Below are 22,402 nucleotides of genomic sequence, written 5' to 3'. Positions count from 1 at the left end.
GACCAAGAGCAATTGAAGGAAAAAGTTTTTCTGAGCTGACCGTTCTAGAGAGATTGGAGACCGTCATGGTGGGAAGGCATGGCAGCAAGGGGGCAGACATGGCAACAGGAACAGGCAGCTGAAACATCTTCACCCTTGAACATGAAGCAGAGAGAGTGAATTGAAAGTGGTGCCTGTCAAAGCCTACCTGAGGGATAGACTTCCTGCTGGGCTGTGTCACCTCCCCAAACAGCACCACCAACTGGGGGCCAAGTGTTCAGATACCTCACCCTGTGCAGGACATTCTCCTTCAAACCATCACACCAAGATAGATTTAGAATTTCTTGGAAGGAAGTTGTTTCCAGAATTGGAACCTAAAAAAGGCAAGGCTCAGGTGCACCTTTTGTGAGTTATGCAACCCTTAATTGGGAAGCCATGTGGTGTTTATTTCCACAAATAGAAATGTTGACATTAGCATCTTCATTCAAACACAATTATACATGCTATACGTTTTTTAAAAAAGCAAAATGAGCCGGGCGGTGGTGGCGCACGCCTTTAATCCCAGCACTCGGGAGGCAGAGGCAGGCGGATCTCTGTGAGTTCGAGGCCAGCCTGGTCTCCAAAGCGAGTTCCAGGAAAGGCCCAAAGCTACACAGAGAAACCCTGTCTCGAAAAACCAAAAAAAAAAAAAAAAAAAAAAAAAGCAAAATGACTGATCACCTAAGGATGTTACAATTCAAAATAACCCCCAGATATTTTTAGACTCTTTTACTTAGGTTTCGTTTTTATATCAAGTAGATAAGGCCAGGATTTTTATATGCAACTAAGTTTTAAAAATTATATATGCATATATATTTGCATTTTTTCATTTTCCTGATTACCAAGCAATTAAATATTAAATTATTTATACAGAGTATCTTTCTTTTCCAAAGAATTCCTCTTATCTTTCTAGTTTCTACTTTCACTTTCTAGTTTCAGTTACCCACAATCAGCCTGAAAATATTACATGGAAAATTCCAGAAATGAATAATTCATGAGTTTTATATAAAATTTACTACCATACCTTGTTATAATTATTTTACTAATACCTAGTGCTGCTCATCCCGTTCTTTTCTAAATTAAACTTTATTATAGAGATGTGTATACAGGGGAAGATTAGTGTAGATAAAGCATGGTACTCTCCACGACTCCAGGCATGAAAGGAATGTCTTACATTTTCCTCCATGGTAACGGGTGGGTACCGGACTTCCTTACAGGTGGTATCCCCTTAAAGTACAGGCTGTTGTAGAAGAGACAACTGCAAAATGAAAACCTTTGCAGTGAATCTCCTCCCTTCTTTTTTATTCCTGTATTTATTCATTTATGTTTTGAGGTAAGGACTCTGTGTTCCTGAAGTTATCTTGGAATGCCCTAATTTATTATTTGTGTGCATGGGCTTTTGCACGTGGAGGTCTGAAGACAATTTTTTTTTTTTTTGGTTTTTCAAGACAGGGTTTCTTTGTGTCGCTTTTCGCCTTTCCTGGAACTTACTTGGTAGCCCAGGCTGGCCTCGAACTCACAGAGATCCGCCTGGCTCTGCCTCCCAAGTGTGGGGATCAAAGGCGTGCACCACCACGCCCGGCTTGAAGACAGTTCTTGAGAATTGGCTCTCTCCTGCAACCTTGTGGCCTCTGGGGACCAGACTCTGGTTATCAGGCCAGCACATGGGTACCTCTATTCACTGAGCCCTCCAGCTGGCCCTAATCCTGTTTGGAAGCAACACCACTTTTACAGTTTAGCCATCTGTGTACAGTTCTTTTGGGACTTTCCTAGGTAGAACTGAGTAATGGGTAATTGTCTAGTCCTGAAGTACAAAATATCCGGATTAAAAAGGTACTTGTCCCCAGCACTGTAGGGGTATAATAGTGGGAAATAGACATAAGGGCCCCACAAAAGGTAGTTGTGAGAAAAACATAACCGTTGCAGGAGAGCTGACCAGCTCCTGCCTTATCCCTGCGTCATCCCTCATTTCTACCATGTACTTTGATTATGTGAACTATTTCTCTGTAATGACTGGCCTTCAATGATAAGATTTTAGTAAAATGGGAGATTTGTTCTTAACTAACAAGTTTCAGATAGCTTGTGCTTTTCTCAAAAACAACTTTAACTGTAAGGACTATAACATCTTTGTTTTATTCGTGTGGGGTAAAGTTTAGAGCTATCTGTCTTAAACTTGGGGAGGCTTGTGACTGTGCCTTGTCTTTAATTGAAAGATCACATTGCTCCGGACACTCCCTGAAGGAAAGAGGAGGTGGCTCATATACAAGGTCATTACCAAAGATAAGGAGGAAGTGACAGTGAAGGTCTGTACCTTCAATTGTGAGAACCAGAACTTTGCAATTCAGTTTCTTTGAAGACATTTGAAGAACAGGTTGTGTCAAGCGGACGGCCGCAAGCTGGAGTCGTCTGGGAAGAGGGACCCTCAATTGACGAAAGTGCCTCAGTCTCACTGCCCATTGATTGGCAAGTCTGTTGGGGTACTGTTTTGATTGATGATTGATTGGGAGGGAGGGCGCAGCCCACTGCGGGCATTGCCGCTCCTTGGTAGGTGGTCCTGGGTTGTTTAAGAAAGCAGGCTGAACAAGCCATGAGGAGCAAACTAGTAAGCAGCTCTCCTCCATGGCCTCTGCTTCAGTTTCCCGAGTTCCTGCACCGACTTCCCTGGGTGATGAGATCAACCCTTTCCTCTCCAAGTTGCTTTTGGTCCTGGTGTTTATCACAGCAATAGAAGACAAAGTAGGGCAGCTTCCTTAAGCTAATTAGACTGGTGTGAAGCTCTACAGTGTAGTTTAACTTGATGAGTACAGTCTCCAGTAAAAATGTGCAAATGTGAGATTGTGTATTGTTATTTAACATTCATAATGGAACTGCAATGACTTTTAATAGGTGGCAAGTAAGTAATTTGGAAATAGTGACTCTTTATAGTTTTTTTTTTCCCAGCAAAAATTCATTTCTCGCTGGGTGGTGGTGGCGCACGCCTTTAATCCCAGCACTCGGGAGGTAGAGCCAGGCGGATCTCTGTGAGTCAAGGCCAGCCTCGTCTACAGAGCAAGTTCCAGCACAGCCAGGACTGTTTCACAGAGAAACCCTGTCTCTAAAATATATATATATATAATATATATATATATATATTTCTGTAGTTTTATATTGTTCCTAGTGAAGGAACACTTTAAATCATTTAAAATGTTTTCTGGCTGTTATAACATTTTATTACAGAATCTTTTGTTTAGGAAGAATGTCTACAAATTTAAGGTGGAAAATTAGTGTTAGACTTGTGGTCAGCTGATGGCTTTTTTTAATTAAAATTTTTTATTCATTTTACATATGGACCACAGATCCGCCTCTTACCCCTCCTCCCTCCTCCTCCACCCCTGCCTAGCCTCCCTCCACTCACCTCTCATCTCCTCCTCCAAAAGGGTAAGTTCTCCCATGGGGGGACAGCAAAGCCTGGTACATTCAGTTGAGGCAGGACCCAGCCCCTCCCCGCTGCCTCAGAGGTGAGCAAGGTGTCCCATGGGATCCAGAAAGCCAGCTCATGCACCAGGGATAGATCGTGATCCCACTGTCAGGGGCCCCTCAAACAGACCCAACTGCACAAATGCCTCCCATATCTTGATAGAGGGAGGCATGATGACTTTTTTTTTCCCTGGAGCTGAGGACTGAACCCAGGGCCTTGTGCTTGCTAGGCAAGCGCTCTACTGCTGAGCTAAATCCCCAACCCCTATGATGGCTTTTTTTTAAAGGTTTATTTATTTTATGTGTATGAGTGTTCTGTCTGCATGTATGACTTTATGCCAGAAGAGGGCATTGGATCCCAGTGTAGATGGTTGTGAACCACCATGTGTTTCCTGGGAATTGAACTCAGGACCTCTGGAAGAGTAGCCAATGCTCTTAACTGAGCCATCTCCACAGCCCCGACATTTTTTTTAAACCAGTCAAACTTGTGATCCTTTTGTCTCATACTCCAAAGTTGTAGGATTGACTTCTTTTTTTTTTTTTTTTTTTTTTGGTTTTTCGAGACAGGGTTTCTCTGTGTAGCTTTGCGCCTTTTCCTGGAACTCACTTGGTAGCCCAGGCTGGCCTCGAACTCACAGAGATCCGCCTGGCTCTGCCTCCCGAGTGCTGGGATTAAAGGCGTGCACCACCACTGCCCGGCAAAGGAAACTTTTTTTTTTTTTTGGAGCTGAGGATCGAACCCAGGGCCTTGAGATTGCTAGGCAAGCACTCTACCACTGAGCTAAATCCCCAACCCTGTAGGATTGACTTCTGCCTCTTGGGTTAAAGAAAAGAAATGGTAGTTCAGAGTTGGACAGTTAACTCATTTGGCTTGTATGTATATGACTGTCCTGTAGACTGATTCTGCAAGGTGAGTCCTTACAGAATTTGACCTTGCGACAAGATGTTGTCATCTGTAGCGTTCATGTTTTAGAACTGCATGGTTGAGTTATAGCAACGAAGGCAAAGGCAGTTCATAATGTATACGATTTTATATTGGTCCAGATTCATAACTCTCCTTGTCCACATTCGGCCCAGAGGCTGCAGGTTGTATACCTGGCTGCTTGGAGTTGAGTTCTTGGCCAGGTCTGCAACCCTGTCTTGTGCTTGTTAGAGCACCCCTTCCCTCTGGTTTCACTGGCGCTGACCGACCCAGTGATGCTGAAAGACCAGGATTTTGCCTGGACTGGGTACCTGGTGCTCAACCTCAGTGTTCTATTTTCAAGCATAGGGGACTATGAAATAAGGGCATCAAAAGATACTTTTTTAGCCGGGCGGTGGTGGCGCACGCCTTTAATCCCAGCACTCGGGAGGCAGAGCCAGGCGGATCTCTGTGAGTTCGAGGCCAGCCTGGTCTACAGAGCGAGTTCCAGGAAAGGCGCAAAGCTACACAGAGAAACCCTGTCTCGAAAAACCAAAAAAAAAAAAAAAAAAAAAGATACTTTTTTAGTATTCTTTTAAAAAGTCTCCGGTCTAGGGAGAGCCTTAGTGGTTCAGAGCTCTTGCAGAGGATCCCAGTCAGTTCCCAGAATCCACATGGCAGCTCTTAGTCCTCTCTAACTCCCATTCTGGGGAATCTAGTGCCCTCTTCTGACTGCCATGGGTATCAGGCATGCAAATAGTGTACAGCCATACATACATTCAGGCCAACCATTCACAAACATAAACTAAATATACATCTAAAAAAGTAAAAAAAAAAAATCCTAACTGCAGGTCACTCTCACATAGCTGGCTGAGCTCAATGATGCATGGTAAGAGAAAGCATTTCACAACATCCTCTTGTGCCACTGACTTTGGCCTTGCTTTTGAAGAAGGGTAAACAGCAGATTGCTCCATACACATGAAAAGACAAGCTACCTTCTTTTACTGCTGCTGACGTTGGTTACAGATGCTTCAAAGACGGTTGAATTACTGCCTCCTTTAAAGATGACATATTTGAGATTAAGTAATCACAGATGGAACTGCGAAAGGAAGTCTCAAAGGGACTTCTCATCATGTTCCAGCAGAAGCTAAAATATATTAGGGGTTTATGGTCAGTATTCACCAGTATGAAATACCAACACTTACTGACCACTGTACGTGAATGCATAGCTCACTTTCCTTGAACAGGGTTTCATTGAGATGGAAGAAAGCTTCTTCTCTGCTGGGCATCTTTTAGTAATCTGCCACTTGGCATTTAATCTGTTCTTGTTTATATTTTACAGTGCCAGGGATCATGCTATGATCATGAGCTGTACCCCCAACCCTAAGCTTTTATTTTGGCACTCCAGATGTATGTCTTATAGTAAAGCACTTTAAATATATATGTATGAAAACCTCCTTTGGACATGTTCCACTATGGATCTAACCTATTCCAAATTCTACAGTTGCTAAAATAATATAAGCAGATGGGAGTGTCGTCTTTAATGGTTGGCCAGTCGATAAGAGGATTGGTCAGGGCCTTTAAGCTTTCTGTTGGTGGCTTTTTGAGATGACATTTTCATTCATCTGTGCTCTTTTAGAACTTCACATTCATTCTTTGTTACGCATGGTTTTTCATGGCCTGACATTTAAAACAACTTTTAAAATAAAAAATTGATTTTTAAGCCAACTAGATAATACTCTCCTTATATAGCAGCTGCAGGTGTATGTGGATACTCAGTAGCTATTATTAACTTAAAAGTCTGTAACCATCTCTTAGGATGAGAGAATTGTCTCATAGGTGGCCTTGTCCTGTTGTACCTCTGTATGTCTATTAGGCTGCCGTGTCCCTAAAATGTTCCATGAGTTTGTGCTTATGGAATATTTTTTGAACAAATGCATGCACATGCATCTGTAACTACTAAGGATTTGGGAAACTAGGTTTTTTTTAAATGTGAAAGAAATGGGTTTTCACTGACTGTACTTTAATTTGTAATTCCTTCCCTACTCGGCTCCCCATGTAATGGTACTTATAAAACCAAATCAGTAGACCCTTAATGATTTGTTTCATGCTTCTGTAAAGTTGGTACAGCAGGGTGGTATTACTTGAGTATTTAAGGGAGACCCAATGATATCATTGTCTCTACAATTTTGTGTTGTAATGTTAGAAACTATGATGGCTTCATTCTTTCTTTCTTTTCTTTTCTTTCTTTTTGCTTTTTCGAGACAGGGTTTCTCTGTATAGCTTTGTGCCTTTCCTGGAACTCGCTTTGCAGACCAGGCTGGCCTCGAACTCACAGAGATCCGCCTGGCTCTGCCTCCCAAGTGCTGGGATTAAAGGCGTGCACCACCACCACCACCACCACCACCACCACCACCACCGCCGCCGCCGGGCGATGGCTTCTTTCTTATAAGTTAAAATAGTTAATGTATACTCTGCATTTTTAAATGTGACATTGTTACTGATCTTATTGCTTTAAATGAACATTTTAAAAAAGATAGATTTATTTATTATGTTAACAGTGTTCTGCCTGCATGTGTCTCTGCAGGCCAGAAGAGGGCACCAGATCTCATTAAGGATGGTTATGAGCCACCATGTGGTTGCTGGGAATTGAACTTAGGACCTCTGGAAGAACAGTCAGTGCTCTTAACCACTGAGCCATCTCTCCAGTCCCTAAATGAACATTTTAAAAAATTTGGACAATATTAAGCTCATTATGCATAAATGCATTAGAGATAGTGCTAGTGTCCATGTATAATTGGAACTGTTTCCCCTAATTTTAACACTCTGTATAACAGTGGCAAAGAGATTATGAAAACTAGAATTCACTTTGTGTTTCCTAGGTGTTATTTTCTATTACAGCATCCAATAGTATTATATATAGTTATTTTTAGAAAATATAGATACAATTATAAAATAAGTTATGGGTAATCCTTTTACTCAGAGACACCTGCTATTTTAAACATTTTATAGATACATTTGTTTATGTTGTTTCTATGGAAAATATAAATCCATTAGAGACTCTGGATTTCCCTAAAAGATAGGCTGCTGAACATATTTTAAATACATTTTAAAAATTTGCCTTTTATAGTTAAATATAACATTTATGGTTTGTTTCTTTGGTAAACTTCTCATGTCTGCTGTTTTTAATAAAACTTACTCGTTCTCCTAAACTACTGTGTCATATCTACTTCTTTGCTCAGCTAATTCTTTCTTTTAAATTTATTTTTATTTTGTTTGCATCAGTGTTTTGCCTACACGTGTGTGTGAGGGTTACAGACAGTTGTGAACTGTCATGTGGGTGCTGGGAAGTGAACCCGGGTCCTCTGGAGGAGCAGTCAGTGCTCTTAACCACTGAGCCATCTCTCCAGCCCCTAATTCTTTATTACTTTAAGTACAAGGCCTCCTGTGTATGTGTTTTCAATGCTTTCCCACATAACAAACCAGAGAAACATGACTGTCAGCAGTGGAACTGGCTTAATATGTGTGTACGTTTAGTTGGACCATTTAAATTTGTGAGTTTTAAAAAATCTGTGTGGAGTGGCTTTTTGACTGTCGTGTTCTTTTGTGGTTCAACCTTGAAGTTTGCCAAATGCTTTCCAGGTTTTTCTGATCTTCCTTTCTCCACTGAGTATCTCCACATTTAGAATAGTGAGCTGGCAGGAATCTTTAGGCCAAAGTGTTAGCCAAACTTACCTTCCACAAGCCTCTGATGGACATTGTCCTTAAGACCTATTCCTGTGACTGGAGAACTTGAACTTGAATATGTTGCCGATGAATATAATAGAAGTAGATTATGCAGCTTTCAGGTTAAGCTTTGTCAAACAGCCCGATAGTTCTCTCCAGGGTTCATTTTTGTATTGGATAGCTAGTGACAATGATGCCACCTGGTGGCCATTTATAGACATGCAGCTATTACTGCTTCAGTTACTTTCCGCCATTTCAAATACATTTTCTTGTGTGTTCTTCTATGTTCATGGCTTCCTCTTCTGTTTCTTTTCTCTACTCAAGACACTAATACTTGAAGGTTTCAGTTGATATCCAGGGAGCTGAACACTGAGTGTACAATGTGACTCTGATAAGTCTAGGTAAATAAGACTTTGGGATATGAGACATGATATTAATAATAAGTGTAAACATACTGAGCAGACTCTTGTTTGCTTTGCTTTATGAAGTTATGGTTTTTGCATTAAAAGGGAATATACTTTGTACTTGGTAAGAATATGACACTTCCTGTGTTTAATGGAAAGCCTCTCAGTGTATGAGAAGAAACACTCCTATAAAGATGCGAAGAGGAGACTTCAACCTAGTATGAAAGCTGTAGCTTAGAAATTCTCCCTTGATTTCCATCATTTGACTTGCAGTTTCATTCAATATTCATTTAAGGAGTGCTTGCTAAGAATCTACTGGGAGCCTGCACTGCGTCTGAATGGGGTCTGAGTGGTACAGTGGTGATCAATACCAGCATGACCTCCATCTTCAGTGGGAGAACCAAAGCAGGAGAACACAGAGTTACAGAAGTTTAAGTCAGTGCTCAAGGGTGCTTGGGGGCCCAATGTCAAGTGCACATGACATAAACGGGCAGTCAGACAAGACTTTCTACCAGTACTGCTTAAATTAAGACCTAAAGGAAGCCAGAAAAAGAGGATGTTCGGAGTAGAAGGAAAAATAGGTGCTGGGAAAGGGGGTGAAGGATGAAAGTGACTTGTACGCTGCGGGGCATTTACCCGCCAACCCCACAGTTCCCCAGAGTTTTCTTGAGTGTGAGCAGCAGGAAATATTAGAAGGATTTAGATTGTGGAGATAAACAGATAGAAAATAAAGGATAGCCTCGAGAGGAGCCTATTCCAACGGGCCCTTACTGTCTCTGCCCCAGGGTTTTTATAGAGACGCCAAGGGGTGGAGCAAAAGACCGCCCCCATCACAGCCAAGTGCAGACTATCTCAGACACCTGCACTCAGGCCCCTGGTCCTAATCATCCTCTCTATGAGGACCTGCTAGGTAAAGCCACAAGGAACCTGAAAATGGGCTCCCACAGTACCCACAGCATTTGCTAGTCATGTTCTTTCCGTTTTATAGTTATGGCTCCTGGAGCTAAGAGGTCAGTCACCTCCTTCCAGTACGTGGCACAGCCAGCAGTTGAAGAGAGGCTGTCTAGTGGTGGCATATTGCTGCCTGCTTGCTCTGCGGCCGCCGCCTCTCAGAGGGTGGAGTGTTGTGTTGGAGTCTTAACCTTGGGTGGGGCCCTCACTGCGCCCATCTCTTCTCCCATTTCTTAGTATGCTACCAGTTAGGCCATTCCAGCAACTCCATCTATAGGGTCTGCACTAGTTTATACACATCTAGATCTGCTTTATAGTCTTTTGTCATTGGCCAGCAATCAAACAAGCATTATTTGGTATGCATTGCAAAGGTTTCCAGAAAATTATAGGTGGGAAATTATAACTGGTGGTTATATTTTCTACAAAACAACACAAATGTACATTACTTGCAAAGGTAGAACTTTTATTTGATTGCTAAAATTAACTTGGCAATTTTTTTTTCTGATTTTTAAAGTTAAATTGGAACTTATTTTCAAAAATAGGACTATAGTCTTTTTAACCTATGTGAATGTAAAAAAGAAAAAAAAAACCTAACTATAGATGGATATTCCTTCCGGTGCATCTGATTTATTTTATCTTAAAATATAAACTTTTAAGATGAGGAATTTACTTCAATTTGAAGTCAACAATTAATGGGTTATTCTAGATTTTAGCTGGATTACAAGTGTTCCGTTTTACATAAATTAAAATAGTAGCAGGTTTTGGAAGAATGTAGTGTGTGTGTGTGTGTGTGTGTGTGTGAGAGAGAGAGACAGAGACAGAGACAGAGACAGAGACAGAGGGAGGGAGGGAGAGAGAGAGGGAGGGTTGGGGGGACAGAGACAGAATGAGGTTGATGACATGTAGCTAGCTAGTGCTCTCGTTACTTACACATCACACATGACTATAGGTTCAAAGAGGAGTGTACCTGGGAGTGTTTTGTATAGTGAAGGCTCGCTTTGGCTACTGTGGCCATACATCCATATTTGGTGTATGTGGGGACCAGAGTAGGGGGTAACTAGAGACATCTTAAGAATGTTTTTTCTGAAAGAGGGGGAGTTTGATTCTACTCTCTGTGATGACAGGTATATTCAGTTACAGTTTTTGGCAAGTGGGGAAAAGGGATCACCCTAATTTTAATCCACTCTCGGTGGATCGTATTTTGGGGTATAGCTTCTCAAGTGTGTTGGTTCCATGCAGTTACATATAAGCAGTGGAGCCGTTTTCTTTAACGTGAATGTGCATTACGTTTTGAGTAAATCTCTTGTTGTGTATTGCACTAAAATCGTGTGCCCAGCACTTGTATTCCTTTCGTAATTGTCAGTATTGTGAACTTCCTGCCGCTAGGCCCCGGCGAGGTTATTGCAGGACACTTTCATAGATGTGTTGGCCTTACAGGAAGTGAGATTACTTAATGATACTTTATTGTTGCCCAAAATATTTTGAAATGGAAACTCTGAGGGAAAGAAATTCAGCCTTTTCCGAGTCCTGCTTTGTGAAGTCAGCCAGTACACATGTATGTGTAAGGTCTCCCAGTTGCGTAGAATGTCTGAAGCAAGACTGTGTTAGGTAAGGTGATAGCCTCCAGAGTTTGAATATTTGTTCCCAGAGGCCAGATGGTAAACACAAGAGGATTATTAGAGTTCACTACTGAAATCCCCTCTCTTCAAAGACCCTCCGATTGCCAGTGTAGAAAGCACCAGTCTGTGTTTACCACACACACAGGAAAAGAGTGGTTCTTATAGGCTACCTAGATAGAGGGGCTGAGTCTGCTGAATGAGAAAGGTTTTCATTATGGAATGAAGGCCTGTGTGATGTGCTGCCTGTTCACTATTATGCACTTGTCTTCTTGTTTGTTTTAATAGAAAAGGTAAATGGAACTGTGGTATCCACAGAAACGACTTACACTTTCGATTGTGTGGGATGCTCCATGAGCCTTGGTGTTTTGATACCGTCTATTCAGTAAGTGGTAAACTATTTCTGGGGGTGACTCATGGAATCAGAACAGTAGGGTTTTTTTCTTCTCTTCTGTTCTCTTCTCTTCTTTCTTTCTTTCTTTTTTTTTTGCTAGTATTTATTTATTTATTTGTGCTGAGAGAGGGAACTAAGGCACTGAATTGCAGCAACCTTGTGCCTTTGTTATTCTCATTTTAGCATGGTGAATGGCAAGGGTCCTTAGTCTTAGCAAGCAGTATTATAGTTACAATAAGAAATAATATGTTTACTTGACTTTGAATCTGGTTTAAAGATGGAATTATTCACTGGGCGGTGGTGGCACACCCCTTTAATCCCAGCACTCAGGAGGCAGAGGCAGGTGGATCTCTAAGTTCGAGGCTAGTCTGGTCTACAAAGTGAGTTCTAGGACATTCAGGGCTATGCAGAGAAACCTTGTCTTAAAAAAAAATACAAAGTCAACTTGGCTCTTTTAAGTATCACTCACTCCCTTGAGTTAGGGTCAAACACTTTGGGGACATATTGTCACTTGTCAGCACACACACCTGTCAGCATACATTAGAAATAACTGAAAGACTGTTAGCATGTTTCTACCGTATTATTAGGGATAGAAGGAACACATTCTCTGGAAGCTTTAAAACATGTAGGAAAACTCTAAGGTTAAAAATGTAAAAAGCCATAGTCTCTAGGTACTTCCATTTCAGGGTGTTGCTTTGGTGAGTTTCAGAAAGTGTTGTACTTGAAGTTTTATTTTATGTCTTGGATATTTTCTCATATCCACAAACACTATTCTTTAACAATGGTGCATTGGGTGATTGGTAAGTATTTGATATCACAAGTATATCACTATTTGACCAGTCTCCCTTTGAGGTGTTTCCTAATTTTCCTGTATCTACCACAGTGGTGGCTGTATTTCACTTTCTTTTTTATGTGTGTATCTCCATCTCATTATTTCCTAAAGACATTCCTGGAAGTATAATCGTAAGTTAACAATTCCTGAAATATGACTTAAGGCTTCTTGCCACACATTGCCAAATTCCTTTCTAACATGTGCCAATTTACAGACTTAATATCCTTTACTTTTTTTTTAACCTTTTCTCTTTCTCTTTCTTTTTCTTTTCTTTTCTTTTTTTTTTGAGACAGGGATTCTCTGTGTAACCCTGGCTGTCCTGGAACTCGCTCCGTAGACCAGGCTGGCCTTGAATTTAGAGATCTGCCTCCTCGAGTGCTGGGATTAAAGGCACGTATCACCATACCTGGTGAATTTCAATATTATAAAGGTCCTCTTGTCTGACTTTGACGGCACCAATTTCTTTTTGTTGGCTCTACTTTTGCTGAAACTATAATGTACTCTTCTTACCTGTTTTAGTAAATAAAATTATTCCTGCAGAACTGGAAGTAGATGTGCAATACCATACATGCTAGACTGTAAGGAACTGTAGTCCCCGATGACACTTTCAGAATCACAGGAACAAGCTGTATTTTAGCTCTAAGACTTTGTTTCTAAAGATACATTTTTTTCTTTTCTTAAATCCTTTTTACAGAGGAAATTGCAAACATTTTCCTAAAAGTATTACTCCACAACCACTCATTATGTTAGTCATTTCTATGATCACACCTATTAAGACATGTTTTGTGTGTGTGTGTGACTTTTTATAACTTCTTGATTAAAAAAAAGAAACCCACAAATTTTGTGGAAAGTCATGATTATAGTAGTTTCTCACCAGATCTCTTAAGTAACAAGCACTTCCTTGAAGTATTAGTCAGCTCTTTAATATTTCAAATGAAAGCCTGGGACTCATTCATTCATGGTCTCGGCACGCTTCTGGGCAGCCCGGTGCCTGCTGTTCTGCAGTTTACTGTCTAAGCTATTTGAGTTGGTGCGGTGAAGTGATGGCCATGTTCATCTCTTCAAAGCTCCTGTCACCTAGTGGGTGCTTCAAAACAGTCACACTAGATCTGCCACTGATAGCAGAACAAGGAAAGCTCCCTCAAGTAAAACTGCTATCTTTTTTTTTCTTTTTTATTTATTTACTTTTTTATTATCAGTTTGATACAGTACAATTCTTATCCTAATAGTGAAATGTTTCATTGAGGCTTGCCCAGTGATTGAGTAAAACCAAAACTTCTTATAGACACATTCATCCTAGGGTCCCCCCTGCTATGTAGCCTCCCTGGTTCTGTGGGTTGCAGTCTGATTGTTCTTTGCTTTATATCTAGAATCCACTTATGAGTGAGTACATACCATGTTTGTCCTTCTGAGTCTGGGTTACCTCACTCAGGATGATATTTTCTACTTCCATCCATTTGCCTGCAAATTTCATGCTGTCATTGTTTTTCTCTGCTGAGTAGTACTCCATTGTGTATATGTACCACATTTTCTTAATCCATTCTTCAGTTGACAGGCATCTAGGTTGTTTCCAGGTTCTGGCTATTACAAATAGTGCTGCTATGAACATAGTTGAGCATGTATCTGTGTGATATGATTGAGCATTCCTTGGGTATATGCCCAAGAGTGGTATGGCTGGGTTTTGAGGTAGATCGATTCCCAGTTTTCTAAGAATTTCCACATACTGATTCCACATACTGATTTCCACAGTGGTTGTACAAGTTTGCACTCCCACCAACAGTGGAGGAGTGTTCCCCTTGCTCCACATCCTCTCCAGCATAAGCTGTCTGCAGTGTTTTTTATCGTAGCCATTCTGACAGTGGAAGGTGGTATCTGAGTCGAAAACTGCTGTCTTAAGGAAGGTGTGCTCTACAGACTTCTGAAAGAGAATCAGGGGTAGACATGCTTGGCGTCCTCCTTGCTGCAAATGCGCACAGACAGCTGCTATCACTACACAACAATTGTTCTGCAAATGGACAGTAATTAATATCCCATCTTTTAAGGTTTCTGAGGCATGGTTGATATAAAAGTTGAATATATTTAATGCGTACAGTTTAGTAAGTTTACAGATAAGTGTATAGCGTGAAATTGTCACCACAGTCTGTATAATAAACCAATCCTGCACCCCCTGAATTTTCCTCTCATCTTATTTGCATATGGCTGACTGGAATGTTTCACAAAAGTTCTTTCTGCAATTTTTTTTTTTTGGTTTTTCGAGACAGGGTTTCTCTGTGTAGCTTTGCGCCTCTCCTGGAACTCACTTGGTAGCCCAGGCTGGCCTCGAACTCACAGAGATCCGCCTGGCTCTGCCTCCCGAGTGCTGGGATTAAAGGCGTGCACCACCACCACTGCCCGGCCCTTTCTGCAATTTTTTTTAAAGTGTGTGAGACAGTATTGTTATCTGGAGTCACCATATTGCAGAATAGATCTCTAGGAATTATCTTGTATAACTGAAACTTTGGGTTCTTTGACTACTACAACCATATTTCTCCCTCAGATCGTACTAAACCACTGTTCTATTCTCTGTGTCTGTGAATTTAGCTATTTTTCATTCTGTATGTAAGTAGTGTCTCATTTGGTACTTCTTTCTGTGCCTGACTTAGCATAGTTATATGCCTTAGCCTAATGCTCCTTAATGTATCTATGAGAAGAATTCCCTTTTTAAAATTGAGTTCACTTCTCTTCTTATATTTTGTTGAGGTGTTGTGTGGCCAGTAATCCTAGGACTCAGAAGGCTGGGGCATTAGGATTGCCAAGTCTGAGGCTCTCCTGGGCTACATAAAAAGAGTGTATTATTTGTCTCTGAAGTCCCTAACATTGTTTGTTTGTAAGGAGTGGAGTTTGTCTACAAGAAATTTATCTTCTTGTCTCAGTTGAAGTCTGGAACTTGCTTTGTAGCTTAGACAAATCTGTATCAAGCTATGTACTAAGTTATGTAAAATAATGGGTAGTAATAGAACTATTAGCTGGGATGAGTTTCTTTTATCATTGAAACTAGACTGTCGGTAGTGCTTAGATAATATAGATATGGTTCTAGCATTGGTTTCAAAGTTGATAAACGTAAATTTTATTAGAGCACTGCAGATTTAACCATGTAAAGAAATACTGACGTTGCCATGATATGCAATACACACACACATACATACACACACACACACACACACACACACATATACTTTCAGCATGAAGAATAAAATTTGTCAGTCAACACTAAAGATTTTGTTTAGTTAAAATGAGTTCTCATTTTTCTAAAATATAACAGTAACCTTTTGTCTTAAGTAATTTTTCAAAATGTCTGTTGAATAGAATGTAAAAAAAAAATTCAAACTAAAATAGTTTCAAACAAATGAAGATTGATGTGAAGTGTGAGGAGAAAAGTAATGGTTCACAGCAGGAGTTAGTTTCCATGATTTGTCTTATGAAATATTTGATGCTGTTTACAAGATAGTGAGACACAGTGATCATAAGACCTGACTCTTGCGCTTTAGATCAGAACACAGGGCAATACTCAACTTAAGGACTATTGGAGAAGAGCCTTAGGAATTCGAAGAGGAGCAGACATTTTAACTTGTGTCCATGAAGGTATTCCTAGTAAAGGTAGCTTTGGAGCACAATTCTGGGTAGAAAAAAAAGGCCATGAACTCAAGTCTGTAAAACAAGAGCTCTTCCGAAAATGGGAATTTGAACAGTTGTTCAGGTAGTAAATGGTTTCTTTGGGGCATGGTACAAGTAGATGATTTTGGTTGTTAAAGTAACAAAGTATTATGTCTATATTATTGTAGAATATTGCGCACTACTGATAGAACTATAGATACAGTTGTTCTTTAAAGCAGTTGGTAGTATAGATCAATAGATTCCCTATCCACATTCACGTTGTTACCCCCAAAAGATACATATTGGGCTTAGTAATCTTGATTTGGAAATACAGGGAAGAATTTTATAATTTCATTCTTGAAATGAGAAGATGACCTGGAAATCACAAAGGAGCTATCTTACTACTTAAAAAAAATAATCACCTTTGTCCAAAAAGCACCCAAATTGAAAAGAAAAGCTAAAACTGATGGAGCAGATGCAGAGACCTGCAGCCAAACACTAGGTGGAGCCAGAGGAAGCCTGCAGAAGACAGGGAGGAAGGATTGTAGGAGCCAGAGGAGTCAAGGACAGACACCACAAGAAAACAAACGACCCACAGAATCAACTAAGCAGGGCTCATAGGGGCTCACAGAGACTGAAGCGACAAACATGGACCTTGTATGGGTCTGAGCTAGGTCCTCTGCGAATACCTTAAAGAGTTGTGTAGCCTGGTGTTCTTGTGGGACTCCGAACAGTGGGAGTATGGGGGGGGGGGGTGTCTCTGACTCTTGCCTGAGCTTGGGACCCTTTTTCTCCTACTGGGTTACCTTGTCCAGCCTTGAAATGAGGGTTTGTGCCCAGTATTACTGTATCTTGTAAGACCTTTTTTTGGTGGATAACCCTGGGGGGCCTGCTACCTTTTATTAAGGGAAACGGAGGAGAAGGGGTAGATCTGGGGGAGAGGGGAGGTATGGGAAGAGACTGAGAGGAATGGAGAGAGGGGAAACTATGGTTGGGATGCAATGTATGAGACAAAGAATAAAAGTTTAAAAAAGAAAAGAAAAGCTATGGTGAGAAAAACATAGTATTTCAGACAAAAAAGATTATTTCCTTAATATGTAAGGACTCTTGATGAATCAACAATGAGTACCTAAGTAGAAATAGAAAATGGGACAAAGGACTTGAACGAAAACCTAATATAAGAAAAAATGAAGTGTTGAATGAACACTGCTTTAGAACATACATAGTTCAGTTCACTGTCAGAGGATACGGGAAAGGAGCACACTGATAGATTACTTCTGGGAACATGAAGTAGCATATTGTTTGTTAGAGAACCTGTTTATTTTCTGACTCCTCTTTAGGTATTGACAAAAATGCCTAAATGGTATGGGTCTTTCATAAAGCTTCACTTAATATAAACATCTTGCAAACAATAGTTTAGTCATCAACACTGTTGAAGTTGGTGTACTCGACCAACCAGATCAGAAAGCAGTGTTTGTGCTAATCTTTCTCTGCTTTAGTTTATAGTCTAGAATCATGCTGCCTCGTTCTCTCTCTTACTCTCCTGTTACCACGATAATGTCTTGTAAAAAAAATCTCTATGCTAGGGATTGGACCTGGCGCCTTATGCTTGGCAGGCAAGTACTGAGCTACATCTCCAGCTTCCCAAAGTTGATCATTTTGTAGATGATATTCTTCATTTCCTCATTGAATGTCCTCAGTTTGGACTTCTGATGTTTTATCCATGACATCTTGAAATTATTCATTTCGGGCAGAATTGCCTTGGGAACACTGTGCTCTTTAAGATGCCTCATACCAGAGGACACATGAGATGTCTCATTACTGTCATGCTAAATTTCTTCACTTTGTTAAGGTTTTGCCATTCTACATTACTGTGTTTTATTTCTCAGAACACCATGGGAATGAAATTCTGTATCAGGCCAGAACTTGTGGGATGGTGATAGTTCCTGTAACTAGTGAAGGTAGCTGTGATCAGTTAAGGTAGTGTCAACTGGGATTTTCTAGGGTAATATTTTTATTTTTACTGTTTTGTTTGTTTGAGGCAGGGTCTCACTATGTAGCCCTGGCTGACCTGAAACTTGCCATGTAGACCAGGCTTGTCTTGAACTCACAGAGATCCACCCGCCTCAACCTCTGTAAGGCATATGCTGCCACGCCTGGCTTTTGTTTTTATATTTATAGTAAATATTAATGTTTATATTATAGTTTATCAATACATATTTGGGTGGATACTTTGAGACCATGCAATATCCAGTTTCAACTTCCCAATTTTTACTGTTGGTGCTGGCATTCATCAGTTTGTGGGTGTGGGCAGTGGCTGTGGGGTCCAGAAGAGGACATTGTTAGATCACCTGCAACTATAGTTACAGGCAGCTGTAAACCATCCAATGTGGGTACTGGAAACTGAACTCAGGTCCTCTGTAGGAACTCAGGTCCTCTGTACTCAGGAGCAGTAAGGGCTTTTAACCACCCCTGGACTGTCTCTCCAGCTCCCAACTATACATTTCTATTCATTTTTTTTGTGGTGGGGGGGTTTCAAGACAGTGTTTCTCTGTAGCTGAGCCTATCCTGGAACTCGATCTGTAGACTAGGCTGGCCTCGAACTAACTCACAGAGATCCCCTTGTCTCTGCCTCCCAAGTGCTGGGATTAAAGGCGTGTGCTATCACTGCCTGGCTACGTTTCTTATTTTATGAAAAATACTAAATTTGCATGAAAATACAAAAGCATACAAATATTAAAACAGCTAGATTTAATATTTGACATGAATGTTGTGACTGTGTAAAACTCAAACATGCGTCTGTAAAGGTACCATAATTGGTTTGGAGCTCAATATTTTAAAGTTTTAAGCTGTGTTCCAGTACAGGAGGATTTTTATTCACAAGCACTTATCAATAGAAGATTATCTGTTTACCTAATAAGATGTATAAAACACCGTTATTGCTAAGGAAATTGTTTCGAATTAGCCCAGCTCGAATTTACTTTGAGGTTTGAACACAATGTACTGATTTTCTTGATATTTTTCCACTCATCTCTGAAACCTCTTATTTTCAACTTAATATTGATGCTTGAGATATTAAGTACAGGAGAGCAACTCATGCCTGGAACATTTCCAACAGATGCTATCACAGATGCTATTTACTTGACTTTTCAAAGAATGTTTTAAAATGATTGGTTAAGAGACTCATTTACTTACAGAGAAGACCCACTCGGCAATGGTTTGTTTTTGAAGTCTGTTCCGAAGTATGAGGTTATCTGAAGTTTAACTACACTTCCATGTATTCGTAATACTTTGGGAGCTCCTTTGGAAAAATTCATTAGTTAACTCAGCTCTCTCCTTAGCTCTATGGATGTGGTTTTTCTCCTTTGTATTTAGTGAATTCGAATTTCTCAGTTCTGTTTCTTCCATAATTGTCAGTCTTTGACACTGTATTTTTCCATACTACCGTTATTATTCCATGGAAACAAACTGTATTATCTGCTGTCAGTGTGTGAAATTTTTTCTAAGCTAAGACATTTCAACTTCCTATTGCTGCGGTCCAGCCTCAGCCTGTGTTCAGGTCGAAACATAGGGAAGGGGTGTCAGCTTGAAGAAATGAATTGTCTGACTTCCAGATGAGTTTCACAAAAGTGGTCAGCCTCCAATAGCTCCAGCCGCCTTTCTTTATACATCAAAACCAAGCATGTTTTACCATCCTCACAAACAAGGTTTTTCCCAAATCCTCTAATGTTAACCTCTAGCAAAAACAAATCTGTCCAATGTGTTTTCCCCAACTGTAACATCAAAACATCTTTAAACTCAAAACAACACTTACCATTTTATTTTGTTAGCTTGGCCAAATACCGAGCCAGGTACATCCTGTCTTTACAAAACTGAAAGATGATTGACATAGGCATGTATTGTCAAGAACAACAATATCATTCAAAACATATTTACAGAAATAGGGGGGATCTGCCTCCGATCCTGTCAGCTCTGAATCAGAACAGCTCCCCAGGGTCTGGAGTGACAGCTGGCATCCCCAGACAAGAAACCTGAAAAGCATCAGCTCCCAAAGAATTTTAGGGGGAAAAAAATGGAGTTTCCAGGAATGATCACAACTGTCCAATGCATGATTGACAAAATGACACTAAAACCGTCAAGGGAATCATCAATTATAAGAGAGAAGAGAGTAGTGTGCAGGCTGCGTGGGCCCAGCAGTATTCTGCGCTGTCCAGAAGTCCACAGATCCTTGCGGAGTGATACTGTCCCTGTGGGCTTTTGCCTTTTCTGGAGACCCATTGGACAAGCACTCATATATACTGGTCCAAAACTAGGTCTCATGGCTCCCAATACCTTGTATTAAAAACATTTGTATATTCATGAAGAAACTCTGAGTAAGGTTTGCTTTATAATTTTAGCAAAATCATCCCTGTTTCTGATAATCTATAAATTGAACCTGCTTATGATAATCTGCTTAAGTTTTCTATATTACATTATGTCTTAATTTATTTGCCTAGACTGACTGAGGGGAGGGTGCTGTTTTGCAGAGGGAGGCTGGGAGAGTTGTAGATTAGTTCTGTTGGGTAGGAAACTCTGGTTGGCTAGATTAGAAAATGAGATTTGGTTTCCTTTTCTCTGCTGGGTAGTCATTGTATTCTTCATTTTCCTATTTGGTGCTAGGTGCTGCTACCCTAGTTGTTGGGATCCTAAACCTGGGAAAGCGGGGCCGAAAAACCGGGTGGCCTAAAGTCTCATGCGATAGCCAACTTTAATCAGAGCTTCAGGCAATTTATACTCTTGAGGGTTAAGAATCATACGAGTAAGGTGTTCAATCACAAGAACAAGTCACATGTAGCAAAAATGTCTTTTTCCCCAGAGGCGAATGAATAATAACAGCTGAAGTCAGCTCACTCCTATCCACTACACCTGGGAGGAGCATGAAAACACATTCCAGGAACAATTTGGTGTTTTTGAAGAAACTGGCGTCACAAGCATTCAGAATTCCTCACACGACTCCAGTTTTGAATCAAACCCCATGCCACATATGTTAAGCACAGGTTTTACCACAGAGCTACACCTCTAGTTCCCTTTTCTTATGATGAGTGAAATGGCTTTTAAGGTTGTAGACATTGAGAAATATTTTCTCCCCTTTTTGAGTTTTTAAAGCTGTATTTACTTTATCTGTATGAGTGTTTCGCCTGGATGTGTGTTTGTCTACCACGTGCATGCCTGGTGCCTTTGAAGGTCAGAAGAGGGTATTGGATCCCCCGGCAACTGGAGTTACAGATGGTTGTGAGCCGCCACGTGGGTGCTGGGAGCTGAACCCAGGTCCTCTGCAAGAGCAACAAGTGCTCTTAACCCCTAAAAGCCACGCGTCCAGCCCCATCTCCATTTGTGTTGAGAGTTGCTTTTGCACAGCCGGTCTGGGCCTGGAGATGAGCAGGGGTTAAATAAAGCTAAAGTGCTCATCTGCCTAGGAGAACGCTCTGATGGGGACGCTCATTCCCAGCTGCTGCTTCCGGAGGAGCCAGGCGGAAGTGTTTGCAAATATTTATTGATGGAGTCATTTTCTAAATGAAGCAAAGTAGTGGGTAGTTTCTAATGTATTCCTCCACCCCATTCCTCCTGCATCTTCCTGCCACCTACAAATCTTTAAATTACTTTATGGTTGGGTATTATTATTATTATTATATTGTAGTTACCAGAATTTTCGATGAGGGAATTGTATGATTTGTATGTAAAACTGAAGTTTTTATCCTACGACATTCACCTTCCGAACTCTGGACTTTATTTTAATATGTATATGCATTGCTGCCCCCATGTTAATAACTGGGGAAAAATAAGGGAATCTCAATAGCATACCTTTTATATAGGTAGGCCCATACTGTCTATGGGTCCAACATTCCACTATTAGCTCCAACACTCCCTTCCCAGAAGTGTATCGTAGATGTTAATTTAAGTTGGAAAAAGTTCTAGTAAATATAACAAAAGGGACCACCTGTTGGTTACGTGTTCCCATAAAAATCAAGAGGACCACAGCAGAAAACTGATGGTTCCAGTTAACAGCAGCTGGTTTGCTAATGAAGGAGTCAGAAGTGCAAACTACCCACTAAGAACTTAGTTTCTGCCTCTTGGCATTTTCTCAGGGTTTTGGCTGCTGTCATTTCTTGAGTGAGTCCCGCTCAGTGAACTTGCCTGAACTCCTAATGTTACTACGTCGAATCAGGTGCTCATCTTAAGGGTTTCTGAACCCCTAAGTTTGCCTTTAGTAACTGGCTTATCCTGAGCTAAGATACGTAGAAGATGGGAGCTGTCACCTGGTTTTCTTCATGTCCCATGTCACAGTACTCATAAATGTTGTCTCTCACTGCAGAATCAAATCACTGGAGATATTCCTGTTCTTCTTAAAAGGGAAAGAAGAAATTTGTAAGTATGTGTCCTTCAGGAATTAAAATATATACTTGTATCCACCTTTTGAGGCTGTGAAGGGAG

General features: G+C 40.6%; 1 protein-coding gene across 9 annotated transcripts in view; it reads left to right on the top strand.

Moving 5' to 3' along the window:
* The window catches only part of Acsl4 (acyl-CoA synthetase long chain family member 4), a 77,270-nt gene that overhangs the window by 14,115 nt on the left and 40,753 nt on the right, over window positions 1-22,402 (top strand). For 5 of the 9 annotated variants that reach the window (XM_052737179.1, XM_052737196.1, XM_052737161.1 and 2 more), the window contains one exon: window positions 22,284-22,336. The exons of 2 other annotated variants lie outside the window; for them this stretch is intronic. The gene's annotated coding sequence lies outside the window, so the exon portion shown is untranslated. Of the gene's footprint in view, window positions 1-22,283; window positions 22,341-22,402 lie in introns of all 9 variants that reach the window. 2 more of the 9 variants (XM_052737188.1, XM_052737171.1) reach the window with 1 other exon arrangement.

This window comes from Peromyscus californicus, unplaced genomic scaffold (genome assembly GCF_007827085.1).
Source record: "Peromyscus californicus insignis strain IS unplaced genomic scaffold, ASM782708v3 Scaffold_10__1_contigs__length_136768540, whole genome shotgun sequence".
NCBI classification, from domain to species: domain Eukaryota; kingdom Metazoa; phylum Chordata; class Mammalia; order Rodentia; family Cricetidae; genus Peromyscus; species Peromyscus californicus.
The sequence above is the reverse complement of the archived record's forward strand: the minus strand, read 5'-3'. Positions and strand labels throughout refer to the sequence as shown.